Here is a 19,905-nt window from a genome sequence, read left to right as displayed (position 1 = left end):
CTGGCCCATGACCACCACTACTCCTGAGGGATGGAGGTGCCACCCTACTGCCCCACAAGCACACCCCTAGGCTCAGCTACCCTTTTGGTCAGTGTAGGCCATCTGCTCAGCATGCTAACCTGGGAGCCCCTGCCAGAGACATGGGACTTCCCTTGCACATAGGTATCTAATGCAGGGCTCCAGGTCCTAGATTGCTCATCTCAGCATTGTGTGTTGCAGCCTCTGACTTTTAGACACATTGGTACCTTTTCAGATCTAGCCTGTTGGAGCTTTTCTCGGCATACTGTGAGGCTTTGAATACAAACCACAGCCATGGTGGTTCTTCGCAGACACAAACACTCTGTTAAATCAGCATTAAGTTAAGTTTCATCACAGGTCCTGTCATACCACTACGTCTGGGCTGAAACAGTTTGTTATTCAGCACCATGGCCCTCACAAGGACTGAACAATTATTTGGGCCAAGAACAGCAAAATACCATGGAAACTGAAGTGGAACATAATCTGTTCACACAGGGCAAGAGTCATTGGCTTTCTCTGCACAGAAAGTGCCATCAGCTCTTGAATAACAACAGGCAGTCAGGACTTCCTCTCCTGCCTCATCAGAAAAATAGACCCTCCAGCAACGTCAGCCTCCTAATACCATGTTCATCCAGGCAGACAGAAAGGCTTGTCAAGAGAGCATGGGGAGAGGCTCTAATCTGCTTTTGATAGCATAGGTACTCCACATAAAGTTCAAGATTACCCCCTGTGCAAAGATCAAGTCACCTGTGACTCATGTAGTAAAATATCCACCTATGCCTTCTCTGGGACACCAGCTTTTCCCTTTGAGCCCATTTCCGTGCCAACCCCATCAGGCTATCCAGCTTTGGAGAGATACTCAACCCCACTTACCTCCTCTGAGAGGAGACAACAAGTTTCACCAGGCACATGCTCTCCGAGTCACAACAGCAGCGCAAGGTCTCTGCTAACCCGTGAGGTTCAGCCGCTCGGCTGGAGGACTGAGCTTCCCTCTGCAAAGCTGCCTCGTGCTCCTGTAACTTTCTGGTTTTGTACGCCTGTCATCGCCAGCATGAGAGCATCAGTAATGCCCCAGGCACCATCTCCAGCGAGGGACATCGTCAATCCCTGCCAGGCTTTTTTTTTCCACTGCAAATTTACAGAATGGCCTTTTAATCACTTCTTTATCATTAATTTCACTTTCTATCACTGTGTTCATCTACTCAGTGTCTTTGTGCTCTTCTCTGGGTACGAGGTGAGCACCATGTTTGAAATCTGAAACAGGCAGCAGGCTCTGTGTCCTGTCTCTGTAAACAGCAGGGGAGACTGAGGAAGGCACTCAGCAAGAGAGGCAAGGCGGAAGGAAGCAGGAGGAGTAAGAGTAGCCTTAGAGCTTTTCTAGCTGGAATAGCATGGTATGCTCGGTGGCAGAAGTACTCAGAAGCACATCTATTATTTTTTAGGTGCCATACGATAGCAGGCAGAAATCTCAGGAGCTGAGGGCATTCAGCACCTGGAAAAATTTGATTCTTCGAGATTCAAAGCCAACTATATATATCTTTCTTTGCACAAAAGGGGAATGTGAGAACTTCTCTCAGACACCCATAGGAGAAATGAGGGTGATTGGGGTAACTTTTAAATGTTGATTGTCAACCTCGAAGCTTTCCTAAGAGATTTTCTTCTTCTGTTTACTTTTTTTTCCCCTTTAAATATGGGACTGAATTGTATTTCACCATATAAATGTCAGAAAAGTCTTACATCAGACCACTTGAAGTATAGCTCTCCCATGGTATCAAGACTGTGAATTAAAGTTTGCTTTTGGCAAGCTCACAGAGAGTCTTGGCCCCTATCTGCTAAATACATTAGGTTTCCAAAGAATTTCACAAGCTGTTCCAGATAAGCGCACAGTAAGTAGGTGAGGCAAATAGACTTATGACTTCTGTTTTTTCCTGGCCAAGTTTTTCATCTCAAAAGTTACAGCACAAAATCACTTGGACATTTCTGTTACCAGTGACTTCTAGACTGTGCTGCTTTTCAGCAGCATGCCAACAAACTGCTGAAGAAGGACACGGCAGCACTGATGTGGCCATAGTGCCACAGACACCAGTAATGCCCTCACACTATATGGGGCACAGATTTTGTGGGTGGGGCATTGGAGACATTCAGGTTTTTACTGTTGTTTTCAAAGCTCACAGAGTCAGGCTGGGATATTTGTGGTTGCTGAGTTGCTACAACTGGGGAGTCAGAGGAAGGGAGGTGGGAATCAAGGGGGGTTTATTTCTGAGTGAGATGACCACAGGTGCTGTTGCTGTTGTTCAGCCTCTGGCAGGGGATGCTAAAAACAGAGAAAGAGACTGCAGCTCGGAAATTTTAGTTCTTAAATTCACTCACTCATGATCAGCCCTGAGAGCGCAGAGGTTACATTTATATTAGTTTAATATTTATGAGCCATGAAACAAGCTGTTTCTGGTGAATAAAAGGTGAACTTCTACGTGAGCATGTAAAACTGAACTCAGTTTGGCCTTGATATTTTGAAGATTAAGTGTTGAACTTGAACCCAGAAGAGGAATTTCTGCAGACCCTCCTGGCCAGAAAGGTGACAGATGCTTGCCCAAGTGAATTAAATTACCGTCTTTAACCTCTTGGTGCTGCTACTGACACTGACATCACCACTTTGCTGCAAACAGTCCATTCCCTTCGTCAAGAAACTCCAGCTCCTGTCATCAAGTGGTTCATTAGTTTGAAATGAGGAGCTCTGACCCGGTTTGGACTTCTTCATAACCCTGACCTCATTGTTCACTATGAAGCAATCCCGTTATTTTAAGTGCTTCTCTCTTGTCAAATTGCCTCCCCCGTTACTCTGATGTGTTTGTTTTCGGACGTGTCCTTCATGTAAGGAGCCAAATAGCTTCTGCTAATTTAAACACATACTATGATCTCCTCTCCCCTTTCCTTTCACATTTCCCAGGAAAATCAAAACCAAAGACTAGCAAAACCTGTTCTATCTAGCACACAGATTTGTCCATCATTGCAAGTCGTGTCAATCCTCAGTGAGAGAGACTGTGACTTTTCCTGCTGTTTGCAGGCAGAAGTGGGGAACACAGTTCCTCCTGCCTGAAATCTCACAGTACCAGTACAGCCGAGGGCTCAGACCACCCCATGGAGCATCAGGGCTGGCTGGTGCAGCTCAGGAGTGTATTTCCAGCATGTCTGCACTGAGTTTGGCTTCCCAAGAGGAACCATCGACAAAATGCAAAATGTACATAAGCCCAGTCTTATTAAGAATGGCTTCCTGATCACTGCCTGTTTCTCTCGGCATGCAGCTAAGCTTAAGGCTGCCATCCTCTATTCCCGGTGAACACACTCTTAAATAGGTGTGGATCTCCACTAAGCACATTGGTGCCAGCTGGCAATGCCCAGCAGCATGTACCTCTGTGCCCAGCTCCTGTGGCAATTGCACAGAGTATTTGCACTCAGCACTCCACACCTAATAATACTTCAGCACCTCTTTAACTGCTTTATCCATTTTTACCCATTTGCAAGCCTCAGGCTCACTACCACAAGTAGATGGTATGTGGAGCCTGTAAAATAAAAACCTACCTGCTGCAGACTTTTAGTATTAAAAGACCCCAAAGTTCCCTTAGTTCATACCTTCTTCCATTAACATCAACTCCATTGTCAGCAGGTAAATCTGGAGGTATTATTTGCCTATTAAAAAGTCTATCACAGGCTTCAATTCACAAGCATTATCACTTTCCAATGTTAGAGAGCAAGTTCAGAGAACTGCAAATATCTGAAAGTAATCTGTCCAAGGAATATAAACGTCCATTTTTAAATCAATGTTTGGTGACAGAGAACTAGAAAGGACTTAAAAGAAAGAAGAAATTAAATCTGTATGTTTGTCCTGGGATAAACGGGTTGCTCTTAATGGGCTTTTCTGATAACACAGAAGAGGCAGTCGTGTTCAACTGCAACCCCAGGAGTAAGAGCCATATTCTCATCTCAACTCAGCTATTGATCTGCTGGGCAGTCTGGGGCTTGCTGACATCTCTTACTCCCAGTTCTCTTAGCTGATAACAGGACCAGGAACCAGAACAAACCAAATGTATTTGACCAGCAAGGGCAGCAATCTAAGTGGCCACCTTTAAAACACAGATCAAAAACTTTGCTTTTTCCAGCTTTCTTCTGGCCTATGTTGTTCTCTGGGAGACTGTTTTCACTGCAAGTCTTACTCAAATAAGTATATGATGGTGAATAAAATGGTGATGCCGTTCTCCTTCTGTTCTCAGTCATGTTTTTGAGAAAAATGGAGAGAACATTTGCAACAGCTTTGAAACAATGAAAAGCTGGGGCCAGCTTGAATGCATGAAAAGAAAACACTTTGAAGGTTTGTACTTCAAATCTTACATTTTCTTAACTGCTCCATGGGAATATTAACTATCCCATAGGAATATTATGAAGAGTAGCTAGAGTATCACTGGGACAGTCAATCGTTTTTACAGGGGATGAAGTTGAGCCATGTTCTGTTAGGGACTTTGGAGATCTCAATTACCATGTAAGTACAAAGTGTTATTGAAATGTTGAACATGTGTGCCAAGCCTGACAGGGTGGGCTGATTCAAAGGCACAGGGTAAAACACTTCTGGAGTGCCGAAGTAACATTTGGTGCTTTGGGGCATATAAAAAGCACAAAATAAAACCCAGTTCAAATAAATAAGATCATCTTTCTTATGAAAGAGAAAGTGATATTTAGTATTTCTCCCTCAAGGCTTATAAACAGCTGCCACTCAGGCAGAACAGATAATACAACTTTCAGACTAATCCATGAAATCAGGAATTGGAATACAAACCTTTCCAAATGTTGTTTTTCCTTCTGGGTACCTTCACTGCTCAATGTGGCAGCTCCACTGGAAAAGGGGGCTGTCGGCCCTCTGCAAGACATGTTCACAAATTGCGGAGGAAGAGTCTGCCTAAGAGGGGAAAGTAGAAGGATATGTTAGATAGATAGAGATGAGCATGCAAAAATCACTGAAGATCAGTTTATGAATATGTTCTGGTGTTATTAATGTCTCCTCAGGCATTAATGGCATCCCACACTAAAACTGGCTAGATTTTATCTTCGTTGGCAGGGATGAAATTCAGTTACTGAGCAAATTCAGAGACTTGAAAACCCATGCAGGTCTTTGCTAGCTACTGTTTTTTCTCAGTAACTTCATGAATGCACTGGAACTTGCCAGAAGTCTGTAGCTGTGGTAAATATGCATGCCTCATGCTCCTCCTAAGCTGGGTATGGATCCCTCACATCACACCAGCACTCTTCCAGTTCTGGCCTGCTCTCTGGTTATAACTGCTCTCCTAGCTGCTGCAACCCTCCTGACATATGGAGCAAACCCCATGCCCACCCAGGCTGGGAGTGTGAGTGCCTCAACACCAGGCAACATCAGGGATGGTCACGGGGAGCTCCACATTTTCCTGAACTGTGGAGAACCTTTTTTCAGGGTCTTATGGAACTTTTAAGGTTTGGGTAGGATCAGGGAGGAGAGATGACAAAGCTTATGTTTTCAGCGGCCAACCTGCTTACATGTATGGAGAAGCATTGTGGCTGGGATGGCCGGCAGCACTGTGATGCTCATGTTATCACTTAGCATCCAAATTCTGGCTGCTTCTCTGTCCCAGAGAAAGGCACAAGCACAGAAAAGCAGAAAACAGCTAATTAACTTTCTCAGTTGGCCAGGGAACCAAACTGAGATGTTGCAGAGAGAATCACAGCCTTCAGGCGGAGACTGTGGGCGAGAAGGATAAAAAGTGATGAAGTGAGGTTTTCCATAAGAAAACTAACTTGCTGGTGTACTGTGAAAAATTGATAATGAGTAGTGTCATTGCAGCACTCAGCTGAATCGTTTCCCAACAAGCTCTAGAGCAAGCAAGCAGAAAGAGGTTGAGTCTCCATTTTCTCTGCCGAAAGATGTTGACTGAGTTTCTTCCTAGGTCAAAAGTGGAGAAGTGAACTAGAGCAAGATGGGAGCGAATTCAGTGAATTCTTTGGTATCAGAGCAGGCATTCCTTTCCTCAACTTTCTGCACCTGTCTACTTTGCAAAAGCCCTTGATTGACTGTTTGGATGTTTAGAGAGGTTTGACCTGGTCTTTGCAAAGCCTGTGTTTGTGTAGGAGTGAGATACTTGTGTATGGAAATATCATTCCTTACAGAGGCATCCTTTATCTCATGATCAAAACCAGCCATCACCCATTCAGCGATCTGAGACCACACATTGAAACTTAGGTGACCAGTTACTGCCTGAGCAGCATGAATAGTGAATCAGTGAAGTCTGCAGAAAACATAATGAGGAATATTTGGTTGGACTTTCCAGCAAGGAGAGACTAGAGATAACTAGAGACTACAAATTGCTTCATAAAAATAGGTCTGTGCATAACTCATAAACAAGATGAGAAGAGAATAATTCATCATTATTTGCATCACCGTTTAAACAAACCTGATGCAGTCATGTGGGGAAAGGGAAACCTCTCATCTTTTTCTTGCAAACTAAGCAAATTACACCCAGGGATTATGGAGGGATTATAAATACAGAAGCCAGGGTAGCATGGAATAGGAGAAATATTTAAGATTAGAATTGTACTTTACATATAAAATTCCAGAACTTGAATATTTTTCTTTCCTTCCATTTTTATAGAAAATCTGAGTAGGAACTTTTCATTACGTGCAACTTTGTATTGGCAGCCAGCAAAGAATCCCTACAGCAAACTTCCAAGGAATTCCTCAGAATATCTTCCTCTAAATAAATTGAGAATTCACTTACAAATATGAATTAGCAAGGCCTGAGTCCTGCGGAGGTCTTTAAAAAAAAATAAATGTTAGTAACACTAGAAAAGCATTTAATATGCACTGGTTTCAGTTAACTTTAGATAATATGCGTTAACTTGCATTTTAATGCATGTCATCTTCACTATACGCTGAGAGGTTCTCTGAGCCCCTGGGCTCCCATGTGTTCTCCCAGCACTGCACTCGCCCAGTGTGGTGGCACTGCTGGGATGGCAGCAGCCCCTGAGGGACTCCAACCAACAGGTGCCAGCAAAAAGAGAGAGGCGTGCTTACTCCTACTCTGGAGAGTTACTGTAGTTGTTCTGAAGAGGAACGGAAAAAAGAAATAACGACCAATTGGGCTACCATCAGTTGGTCCTTATCTTCAGTGCTATCTTGTGCACTACTAGGGCCGTGCTTTGTTGTGTGCTGGTATTGCAGCTGCCCTTCCTGCAGGAGACTATGGCTTCAGGAGTGCAGGTTTTGGATACCTTTGAAACACAGTCAGCCAGGAGGAAGGGGAAGGTGTTTAGCATTGCTGGAGAAAGTCCTCAAGCGATGCTCACAGCCAAATTTTAGTTTATTTTATTTTTTTTTTAAATAAGCATCTTTAAGTATTTAGCTATTAGATGAACAATCACATATCTCACAGAAAGATTATCTGGACCCAAAGGCTGAACCCTCAAATTTCAGTGACCCTTGCTTGTCTAAATTTCTATTTGTCACAGGAATGGAGACTATCAGATGCATTTAAAAAGGAGATGAGAGCATGCTAACTCTGTGAGTTTCTTTTTGCTGACTTGAACCAGAACTGGAACATTACTATAGCATGGGGCAGCATTATAGCATAGTTTGCCTTTCTTATCGGATGTGTGCTTTCTTCATGCTAAAGGTTTCTGGGGGACATTCTTTAGAAACAGAGAGTTTTAGAGACAAAGAGCTCTCTGCTGGGTATATCTGAACCTACTGGGCCTAGAAACAAAATAACTGGGACTTCTTATTCATTGGGTTTGAGGGCAAACCCATGCTAGAAGTTGTAATTTAAACAAAAACAGTTTAAACAAAAACAACTTGTCCAAGGCCTGGAACACTGGGTTTCTGCTGAGTTGTACATGTCTTCATTGTTTAAGGAGGATCCCAAACATAGCCAGCTGATTTTGGTAGATTAAAAAATATTAAATTTCAAGCATGTGAAGCTGCACCTCTAATAGCTGGTGTTTCAAGCACCTAAAATCACATGCCAGTAGGTCCCCTGCTCTTGGTAACACTCATATTCATTACTCTTCTGATGTGTCCAAATTCCAAGATAAAATGATAAACTCAGTAACTGGTATTTAGAAGGGCCTGAATACCTTAACTCATTATGCAGGGAAGATTATCTCAGAACGGCATGTCATCTCAAAACTGGATTTTCATACAGCTTGAGATTCAGAACCGTATTAGACATAAGATTATCTCACATAGGACACACACATTGTCACAGACTCTATTTTAACCATTCAGAAGTGTCATTATCACTATTATTATTGCTCATTACCTAGACTAATAGGAGCTCCAAGCTCCTGCAAAGGTTGTAGAGACATTACAATAGCAACTTTACAGTTATTGTATAGCTATACAGTTCAAAACCTCCAAAATCTTTCAAAACTGTCTTTAAAAGAAGACAGCCCATTTTCTTCAAATTCAGCTTGGAGGGTTTTTTGCTTTGTTTAAAAAGAACAAAGAATCACGTTTTAGAATACTTGCAATCAGACCAAGACTGAAAACAAATGTAGCAGTATAACCTGCTGTGAGACAGAAGGTATAAGAAATTATTTTTTGAACAGTATTGTAACAGCAAACAATTTTGGAGAAGATAAAGAGGAACCTTCTCATTAAATAACAGGACTAGAGCAAAGTCTGAACCATCAGAGCTTGCCTGCCTTTCTTCGTTTTTATACACTTTGTCTCAGCCTTAGCTTTGGCAAAACACCTGCATTTGGTGTGGAGTTGTTATCTTTCAGGCAGCCCATAGCTACAAGGAAAATTGGGAAGGTAGGCACAGGTGTGACAAAAGAAAATATGACACACTTCTGTGTGTTATAGACAGTAGGTCAAATGGACCCAGCATCAGCGAGTGAATGTTGCATAAATGCATCCCCTTTCAGCTGCAGATTTGGTTGTATAGGGACAGCCAAATGGGTGGCAATGTCTAAAGGGAAAACAGTCAATAACCAGCTTGGGACTGGTGTGTCAAGCAGGCAAAACACATCCACCTCCTGGCCTTCTGTGTCCTACAGGAGGGTGCATCTTTTTGTCAGGTGCAGTTTAACCATGAGCAGTCTCCCTGGGGCCTTCGCAACCTTACAATAAGGAACTCACCACATAGGCAAAGGTGTTCAAATGGTTAACTGCCCTCATTGCTAGAAATGTGCTTCTTATCGCTGATCCAAACTCACACCGCTTCACTGTCCCAATGCTGGGTTTCGCTTAATGATTCTGCTTGCTGAGTTTAAGAACCCTCTATTATCAGCAGTCTTCTCAAATAGTTATCAACAGACCATGTTCAAGTGACCTCTTAACCTTCTCTTTGATAACTAAACTCTTGGAGGATGATGTCTTTCACATTCATATTGTCTTTTTCATTTGTTTTTTAAATTTCTTTGCAGATTTTCATCATCCCTTCAGCATCAAGGACACTAGAACTTGAAACCAATGCCAAGGTTGTCTTCAGCAGCCCTGCACACAGAGGCAAACCTCAGCCTCCAGGACAATGGTGTGCATCCTCCTAGGTACTTACTAGGATCCAAAGCCAGTGTTTGCTTGCTCTCTGAGCCCCATTAGCTTTTGGGGACCTTCCCTTCCCTCGGTCATCCTCCACAGCACCTCATATGTTTCAAGTAGGAGTACCTAATGAACGGGCAGTTTTTCAAACCTACCTGAATGAGGCAACATGGCAAATATTAATTGAGAGTCTGTTCTTGAGCGTACAAGACAGCAGGGAATAAAGAACAAAGTCAGAGTGGGCGAATTGCCTGGAAGCAAAAGATGCTGCCACTGACTACAGGAAGTCACCTACTGTGTTAACATGTTGGACTTCTATTACTTTTTTTAGGGTTTAATGGGAATTTCTTCCATACATAAAAATATTTTCAATCATGCAAGCAAAAAGAGTCCAAGTTCATCTACTTTTTCCAGGGCAGTACAGATGCCAACCTAATGCAAATGGAGTCCTGCTCACAAAAAAACCTGAAGAGCAGAGACTGGGCACTATGACCAGTGGCCATCGCTGCGACCCCTTTATCAGGGTCCTGAAACACTCAGTTTTGTCTTCTGGGTAGTGATGAAATTTAAACAACGTGAGGTGAAACTTCTGCAAGTATGGAAAGGTTGAACTGGGGACATGGACTGCTTCTCTCAAGGCAAGATGCACAACATGCGTTAAACAGAAATATGACGAGGGAAGCACAAGACTTCTGGAACAGTATGGTGATAGGGACTATCCAGAAAAATCAAGACAGCATACAAATTAAGAGTTGGGGGTTTTTTTCTTTTTCTTTTTTTTTTTTTTTTTAATTAAGCGCCTTGTTTCCAACTACACCATCTGTGGTATCATGCTTGGTCTTTATAAGGTACTCTCAAAAGAAGGATAATTATGAATTTAGTAACAAGATAGTACTTTTAATATTTCCTGTAATACGTTTCTAAAGTCTTACCCATATGTTTTCAGAAGACTGTAACAGAGATAATCAGTGGGAGGCCAGGAATGTGGTAATAAAGATATGTGGTGGAAAAGTTAATCAAAGGATCTTGAAGAGACGGAGCAAGAAAATAACAGTGTTCTTCCCCCCAGCCCCCTTTCCTGCACTCCCTCTAAGACAAGTAGATGGTAACCTGTGTTCACATCCAAGTATCTGGTCATAGGAGCAAAGAAAGCAGCCTCCACCATGGGGAAAATGAGTAAAATAGAGGCATATGAACATGAGACAACATCAAAGAAGAGAAGAAACCATTTCACCCTTTAAAATCAGTTTTAGAGTATCAGCAGCTCCAAATAAGAAACAGGTTGTGTGAGCTGCCCAATGCACTACATTACATTACAATACATTACATTACATTACATTACATTACTCTGAGGAGAACATGATGACCCATTCTACAAACTGCATAGGCCAGTTTGAGATCCAGTACCACAAGAAGCAGGACAGGAAACAATCTGCCCTAAATCTGGAAAGAGTTTGTGACAATTATCTATTCAGAAATATTTCAAGCACAACAAAAATAGTGGCCAAAGCACAGCTTGTAAACTGCCATCATTTATTAAAGTGAGGGCATTTTGAGAGCTGGGAAGTATAAAACTGAGCCTCTGGGAAAAAGAAACGACCAAGAAATGAAAGAATCAGAGGGAGCTGCTGTAAAAGGTAAACCATTTCAAAGTAGTTAAAGATGGAAAGGTCCTGCCAGGTTGTGTAAGTCAGTGCCCTTACAAGTGCATGAGAAAGAGAAAACAACAAAAGAACTCTGGTCTCAAACATCATACACCGGCTGAGGGCACAGTGACAAATTACAGAGAAAGTGGGCAGCCACCTCCCGGGAGGGTCTCTCAGGGAAACTAGCAGCACAGGGATTGCTTAATCTTGGCACCTGCCTATTACATCTCTCTTGGAAAGATAGAAGTATCAGTCATAAATATCTGCCCTAAAGCTATTCCTTCTCCTTTGCTGATAAATAAAAGAAAGTGAAAAAGTCCAGGTGTAAGAGGACACCAGGTCAATGTGGGAGAGGTGGGACAGAATTTGGTGATGGATTGGATCCTTCTGGCCCAGCTTCATTTCTAATTATTTGTAGGAATAGGTCAGTGACAGCGGTGCAAGCTGCTTTGGTCAGAGGTAACAGAGCACAGAAACGAGCAGCAGCAAATAGAAGAGAAACTGGAGAAAACGGGAGAAAAGACAAATGACAAGGACAGGAGAAACCTAGCTGAATTTATGCTAACCCAGGCAGTATTGGGGAATAACAATAGCTTTCGCAATTGTCTCGTAGGGGAAAGGAAATCTGACCGGAAAGACGTTTCATTAATAAGTGAGAGGAAGATGAAACAACCAGTATTTCTTCAAAGGCCAAATTACCCCTTACTATTTTTTTCTCAAATAAAAAAGAAAAAAAAAGGATGTAGCAATTGGGAAATAACAGAAGTCCTATACAAATAGCTATTAATGTAATGCAGGTTAAAGGAATGGTTGGAAATTTTGAATATCCACTGTACAGATCAATCAGCTGGTCTGGTTGCACTCATCCTAAGGTGATGAGGGAATTAGCCAGTTAATTTACTGAACCATTGGCAATTATTTTTGAAAGTCATGGAGAACTATGGAAGTCCCAAAGGCTGGGAATAAAGCAAATATAGTATTGATTTACACAGAAGGAAGAATGATCTTGGCAATTACTGCCCAGCACTTTTATCTTCAATCTCCAGTAAAATAATGGACCAAGCAGTACAAAAAGAGCTATTAGAAAACTTCAAGAGGGCATTGGAAACACGAGCAACAAGTGACATGGGATAAAGAAAGAATCCATTCTAGAGGGAGTTATTGATGTTTTATACATATAAGACCAGAATCAAAAGGTAAGGGATAAAAGTAATGAAATCAAACCAGAAGCCTCCCTTCAGCAGAGCACTTAAGCGCATGCTTAAATCCTTCCAAGTAAGTTTTGAGCAACCACTGGATGAAAGGACAGAGTTGTTTGTATGCTCAAAGTTCAGCGATGAGCATAAACAATTTACTTAATCAAGAAGAGCAACAGCAGAAGGGAGCCTGATAAGGAGCCCTATGCAAAACTGAAAGGAGACAGCAGTGAGGAAGGAGAAAAATGTTCACAGGGTTCCCTCCAGTTTTGACTCTGAGTAACACCTTCATTATGGATGCAAAAAAGATTGCAAAGTGCACACTCAGGTACAGAAGAGAAAGGGCAAAACCACAGCAACATGTATGTATCTAGAGAATTACAAGCGAGAAGTAACAAAAGGCAGTTCACTGTAAAACAAAACCTGCATTCTACTAACACATCCAGGGGGTGATAACCCAAAGCGGAGTCATCCAAGGAGAAGGAGAAACCCAGAATAAACAACTTCAGGCATTTAGGAAGAACAAAACTGCACAGCAAATTGTTCGCTGCTTGTAAATGATGGATAAAAACTGCTGTAAAGCCAGCAGATCATAGTGAAGAGGGGTGATGGACTGTTGCCAGCTCAGTGCTGGGGGCGGGGCTCACACTGGGAACCCTCATTAGGTACCAGACAACCTAATTAGAAAAACGGGTTCAAAGAACAAAAGGCAAAAATTGTTAAGGTGTCAAGCTACTGCATTTGAGGAGAGATTCTGACATTAAAGTTTCATTATACAGCTTGGCTGTGTTATGAAAAGGCTTCAATCCTGCCATCCACTGCATGTCCTACACAGAGAAAACTGTGGAACAGAGTCTGGGGGCTGGTCACATACAATCACTTTTTCTGGTGCCTGTAGCTCCATTACTGGCACAGAGACAACTCTCTGACAAAAAGTATGAGTTTACTACAGCCCAAATACCTCCTTGGAAAATGGAAAAGGGCAAGGAGTGAGACTGTTGTGTTTCTTGCAAAAGCAAAGCTCAGATTTTGCAGCTCAGAGAAAAGGGGAGCGACGCAGACTTAAGCTATGCATTCATGCTTCTGAATCCAGATGACGCCAACATTTTATATGCATAAGACAGAGCTACCTTTGAGATTGCCCCACGGACAACATAATCCCCACAGCCCTACCTGATAAAGATGCTAACTGTACATCAGATGTGTCCCTGGTATCAGGGCTTGGGGTGGGGGTCCCTCAAGAATACTAACTGTAACGTCTGCAATTATTTTCTTATTTACTTTGTCTTACTGATGGTAATAGCATTTTTTCCCCTTAAATTATTTCCTTCATTTCTTGTCATCTTTCACTCAGATCATCCCGATTATTCATCATTACTCTTTGCTATTTTTAATGCTTAACAGCTGTTTAAAGAATGCATACTCCAGCCTTGAAAATGAGCGACAAAGTAATTTCACCAGTTTATTGAAGAAAATTCTAGGTAGATAAAGGTTAGAAAATAGTGATAGAATAACATAGAAATGAGGGAACATATATGGTTGGAAAAATCGTATACATTAAATACTGACATAACTGCTTGACAGGAGGTCGTGGAGGTGGTCAGCTATCATTTCTAGACCCCTGATTTAAATTACACACAGGTCAGAGTTGACAAAAATCTTAATATCCATTAATGACATCTGTGCTGTCAACTCAGCTCCAACTATTAGCAGGTAACCATCCAAACAGGTGTGGGCTCACACACATGCACAGAGCAGCCAACTGTCTAGTTGCCAACAACTAAACAGGTCAAGACGGGTATGACATGTCCTTTTGATGGCTAAACATCAGCTCCCAATTCGGGACCAAGACCTGTACCTGAACAATGTGGAGAAAGGGCACTCCAGCTCCATTCGCTCTCTGGCATTTCCCTTCAGAAGATGATTTACCAGGGACACTACAAAAGACACAAAATCACCTCCTTTTGCCTGCCCGCTGCTGCATGGCTACATCCTGACACAGAGCTGGAAACCAGCTGTGCTTCTGCAGGGGCTCTGTCTTTATCACGGCTGCCAGACCCATTTCTTTTAGTAGTAATATCAATCCTCCAGCTTTTCTAAATATCTAGCCACATCTTCCCACGTAATAATTAAAGCCTCAATAGTGATGCGCAGTTACGGCTGATGCAGAATTTTGTTTCCAAGATCTTGTTCTCATTTTCTCATAAATATCTGTATCTTGAGCCAAAACTTCTCAAGATTGCTTTATGCCTGAGGGAGAATTTTGTTTTGTTTTTTTGAAATCTTGATCAAATGCTGTACAGCCAGGTTTTTAGAACAAGGACACAAAAAGAGAAAGGATGTGGCTTTTTTATAACAAAAATAGTTGCAATTTTATTTGAGCTTTCTTTATAGTTTCAGCAGCAAAGAGATCAACTGTAAAAATGTTTGACAGGATGGTAGCTTTTACAGAAGATATTATGAGGTTTTGAAAGTCATATTTAGTGACGCAGGGAATTTTGTGCACACGCTCTCCTGTCTCAGCGCTAGAACCTCTAATGAGACCACTTCCAAACAGAGTTCTCCAAGAGGGCTGCTCACTGTCTCAATCTTTCTGGCTTTGCCTTTTTTAATTTTGAAAGGCTTCATTTTAGATTCAGACAGCTTTTGTGAGTGAAAGCAATGCTCGTATAACCTATCTGCATTCAAAACAAAAGAGGGAGAATGGGAAGAAGTCCAAATACGTCATCTCACAAAATATATTCAAATCCTCTAACACTTTTAAGGTAACATTATCCCAGTGGGTTAGCTATTTACTTTTGACACTTTTTGGCTTATTCTCTGCCTAGATGAAACACTAGCTTGTGAGCAGTTATAGTTCTATCCTTTTTAGGAAAAAATTAATAATCAGGCAATAGTTAATAAAAGCAAGTAATAGGTTATTTTCTATCAACTCAGCTGCAGTATTTCTTCAATCAAAATGCCTGACACAGCAGCCATCACATTTCTGAGAACCCTCCAAAGATTTACAGCAGGTTATTCTCCAAAAAATTAAAATCTGAAGAAATGAAATCTGATTTTAGGAGCAAAAAGATGGGGGAAGTATTGCCTGAAGGATTAAAAGAAAAAAAATATCTCACTGAAAGTCTGGGTAATGAAGTCAGAGTCTTTCAGCTTTCGCCATTCATCAGTGGCATTTTTCAAATACACATATATTTTAATATTTCTACTGGTCTGTGAGGTATTATTGACTCTACCACAGTCTGCCATTTCTGAGGAAGCCATCTCAGGTGCCAGCAACAGGCTTCAGCAGCTACACAAGGAAACCCTCTAACTCACTGAGGTGAATTAGAAGCCCAGCAGCACCGGGTTTAACATCCCCCTTGGAAAGGTGCACTTCTGTTAGCAAAATAACACTCAGGAACACCTCCAGACTCCCACCCTGGGAATTCCTATACCATCCTATTTCCTCATGACTTTCTGAGCTGGCTGCTCCCTTCCCTCAGATGCCCCAAGGCAAGCACACCTGCTCCCCGAAATGGCTCAGACCTGACATCTACACCTGCAATGCTTGCTCAGCCTGGCCGTCTCTAATGCACAAACGAACCAACAGTGCTGAAATGAAAGATGAGAATTTTTTAATTGCATTCCATGTACTATTATGATTTTGAATACTTTTTACATCTTCAGCAATTTTTTACTAGCATTGCTGTGAGGAACATTTAGAGAAAAAGTAGTTCATGGATTCTTTTGGGCTTCACTCTGATTTTAGGGTTGAGCTAAATGTTAAATCACAAAGGACTAAAAATATTTCCTACAAGAGTTTCTTTAAAGTTAGAATGGTGAATAACAATGTAATTTCATTTCCCTTTACTTGGCACTTGTTGGGCTGCATGGAAATTACTGTGTCCAATTTTGTGTCCCCAGACACATGGATGTTGACCAACATAGTCAGCTATGTAACGGGCCACCAAGATGTTTGGGGTGGCACCACTTGCTGCTTGAGATGAAGCTGAGGAAACAAGGTATGTTCAGCTTGGGGAAAAGAAAGCTTTGAGGGACCTACCAGCAACCTGCCAGTATTTATGAAGAGGTTGTTGAGAAGATGGAAGCCAGGGTCTTCACTGAGATGCATGGTAGTAGTACAGGACAGTGGTCATAAACTGAAATAGGGGATGTCCAGACAGGATATAAGGAAAAACCTTTTCACCATGAGGGCAGTCAGACTTGGGAGCAGATTACCCATAAAGGTTGTGCAGGCTCCATCCTTGGAGGTTTCCAGCATTTGACTGGATAAAGCCCTTTGAAGCCAGGTCTGAATGCAGTACTAACTCTGCTTGGAGACAGAGATAAGACCTCCCCAGAGCCCTTCCCTTCCAGACTGCATGGTTCTGCAGTTCTCCTAGGCACTGTGCACTACTAATTGATAGACATTGTGGCCACTGCATATGGTGGTTATCTTGGTGGACCATAAGGACTGGGGGAAGGCAAGGAAGCCCTCCTCTTTTTCTATGCTGTACACTCGGGGGTTTCAAGAAACATTACATTTAAACCCTAATGCTCCTACAGGTATCCTGGGTGAGTCTGAATCACTTTAGTCCTCAGATTCTGTTTCGTAAAGCAGGAACACCCACAGAAAGAAGCAGAAAACTTTCAGGAACTTTTTAATCCAGTGCCTTGCTATGGAAAGCTGCTTTGTCCTCCTTTCCAATTACTCAGCCTGTTTTAGCTGGCACACTCTTAGAAGCACAGTGTCCCACGGGGATGTGCAGCTGGGGCTCATAGGTATGACTGTTTCCCTGAGTATTTGTTGATTTGCTTTATTGCTGTTTGGAACCACAGGCCATTTAAAAATACTAATATTACAAGGAATTGTTTATGCAGTGATCCAGTTCTGCAAAAGGTGCTTCTGCAGCCGTAACAATTCTACATCAAAATGTCTAATGATGCGCACAAATCATTTCTGTGGTTACTAAGCAGACACACACAGCACCACACCTGCTTGAAATGGCATGCTGAAAAGCCAGAGATTTCCTCTTGCTTGACTCATTCCTCTTGTGCCTGCTTTCTGAGAGGAAGGGGAAACATCAGCGACTTCTCAGTTTAAATTGGGAAAGTTATTTTCAGCACAACTACTTTCTGCCTACAGTGGAGGTGGCAGTGTTCAGGGCTTAGGGCCTGAGCTCCTCCGTATTCCCCCCACTGTATGGGACTTCAATGTTTTATCATCCCAGCCCCCTTATCCATCCAAGCAACCGTTTCTCCACATAGCAACACACAGCTCTTTTCTACGAGATTAATGAAAGTCCCAGGGCTGTGGAGACAGTCCTGAGGACCTCAAAAATTGACCTGAATTGTAGGAAGATCCATGCATATATCAGCAGATTTGAAATGGGTGCTAATTCCACCCCAAGGTCATGCTCCTATTTTATCTGCACGTGGCACCGCCAGCTGCTTGCCCGGAGAGCCCGGGACAGCAGTGCCGAGAAGCACACCAGGCTCCTCCAACCAAACCTACCCACCAGGCATGGGGAGACAGCCAGGGGGACTCCAGTGCCCTCTCTGGCACAAGTTCCTGGCATTTGCTGCTGCAGCAGTCTTCCTGTCAGGGACCCAGTGCAAGAGTTTGTTTGCATTACCTTACTACAAAGTTTCAGGTCAGAGGGGACCATGACATGGTTTGATGGAACCTCCCACGTATCACCATAATACCTTTTGTGCAAAATACAGAATGGATCTGGATTTGGTTAAAGACACCTCCTTGAAAGGCACTCGTGGCACAGAAACCTCTGCCTAGAGCCCAGACTTTGGTATCAGGAGCTGCTCTGCTGTTTGCCTGGGACAGAAATCCATCTGCAGTATCTGAAGGAGGAGGGACTAATAGCAGCCTTTTCTTTCCCTCTGCCGGCAGAAAGGAGAGAAGCACCATAGCCTTGTGCTAATCCTGAGCCTGCAGAGCTGGATATAACATAGTACCTTCACTAAAGGACATGTAACTAAAAACAGCCATATGGATTTTTTTCTCTCTCTTTTTTTTTTTTTTTTTTTTAAATTTACCTCCTTTAGCAGACACTTTCTGTGCAATTGTTTAGATTAGAATGAATGTTTACAGCCCAGTTATATACTCTTGACAACAGGGTTTTATAATGAATAGACTTGACAGACCTCTAACTATTGACTCTCACATTAAAAAAAATGGATTGAGATTTCCAGCAGAATAATTATACACATGTACAATCAGTGATTAATGAGCTTTTTGAGGAGAGCTAAAATCATTGAATCATAGCATGTGACTTTCATATCAAGGGCAACAATCACAGTGTCAGGAATTTGTAGCCTTGCATAAAAACAAAAGGCCAAAATCTGTACTCTTTTTACAATCCATGCAAGCCATCAATTTCTCTGAAGTGGCATGGGGTGTACGTCAGTGGGAATTTATCCTGTACAGTTTTATATTACTTTTACCCTTATATCACCTCCACATTATGAGGCTGCCAGTTGGTCCAGCTGCCCCCATACAAATAAGCCTGCTCACGTGAAATAATTATTCACCTCTACTCACTTCCTCTCCCAACCTCCAAAATGACCCAAAACGTTCTTGTAAAGCTTAAAAAGGACACTTTCGTTGGCTGGGATTTTTGTTGTTTGCAGGCTGGGCCCCTCAATGTGTTGATGACAAAGGACGAAGTACAGAGGATGGGGAAGCAGGGAGCCTGACCCTGTGTACTGAAACCATCGTGCAATTCTGACACTTCTCATTCACAGTGGACAGGAAGGCAAAAAATGGATACAATGCAGGAAAGGTCACTCTCAAGTTACTTCAAACCCTCCTGAAACTCTGATCTGCCAGATGTCTTACGAGTGAGTTGAGTTTTTTTCATGACTCTCTGTCTCAATTTCCACACCAAAGAGGTTCAGATAAGCTTACGCCTCTGCCTGAACCTCTGAACCTTTTGAAGTTTGCTATCACTGTCATTTTCCCTGCATACTGCTGGTTTCTCTCACGCTGACTAAGCTCTCGCAGAACTACCCAGCCCTGATAACCATGAAGGAAATGATAGGAAACACGACTCAAAAATAGAAGCAAAAGTAGTGTTTTCACAAATTACAGGCTGACGCGTGGAGAAGTATGGCCAACAACTCCAGGGAAATCCTAACACAGGATATCGGGTAAGTATGACTTTGAGCACAAACATTAAACCCAGGCAACAACAGTGCTAACCCAACACGGACATTTGCTTGTGTTATTTTATATCTCCACTCACGTTGAGCTGTCGAGCTCAACCATTTAATCTGAGATGACAGAAGGAAGACCTGGAAGCAGGAAGTTGTGGGCCTGACAGTCAGGAAGAGGCTTTCTATTTCTGTCTCTGTTGCCAGCTGCCCATTGCCCTGGGAAGGTGACCTCACTTCTTGCTGTCCTACCTGTACACAGAGGAGTCAGAGGAACTCTCTCCTTCACAGGTCATGGTGAGGCTTCACTTATCAATATACGTGAAGCATCCGA

The sequence above is a fragment of the Strix aluco genome, chromosome 1 (genome assembly GCF_031877795.1).
Source record: "Strix aluco isolate bStrAlu1 chromosome 1, bStrAlu1.hap1, whole genome shotgun sequence".
Lineage (NCBI taxonomy): Eukaryota > Metazoa > Chordata > Aves > Strigiformes > Strigidae > Strix > Strix aluco.
This window is presented reverse-complemented; position numbering follows the sequence as displayed.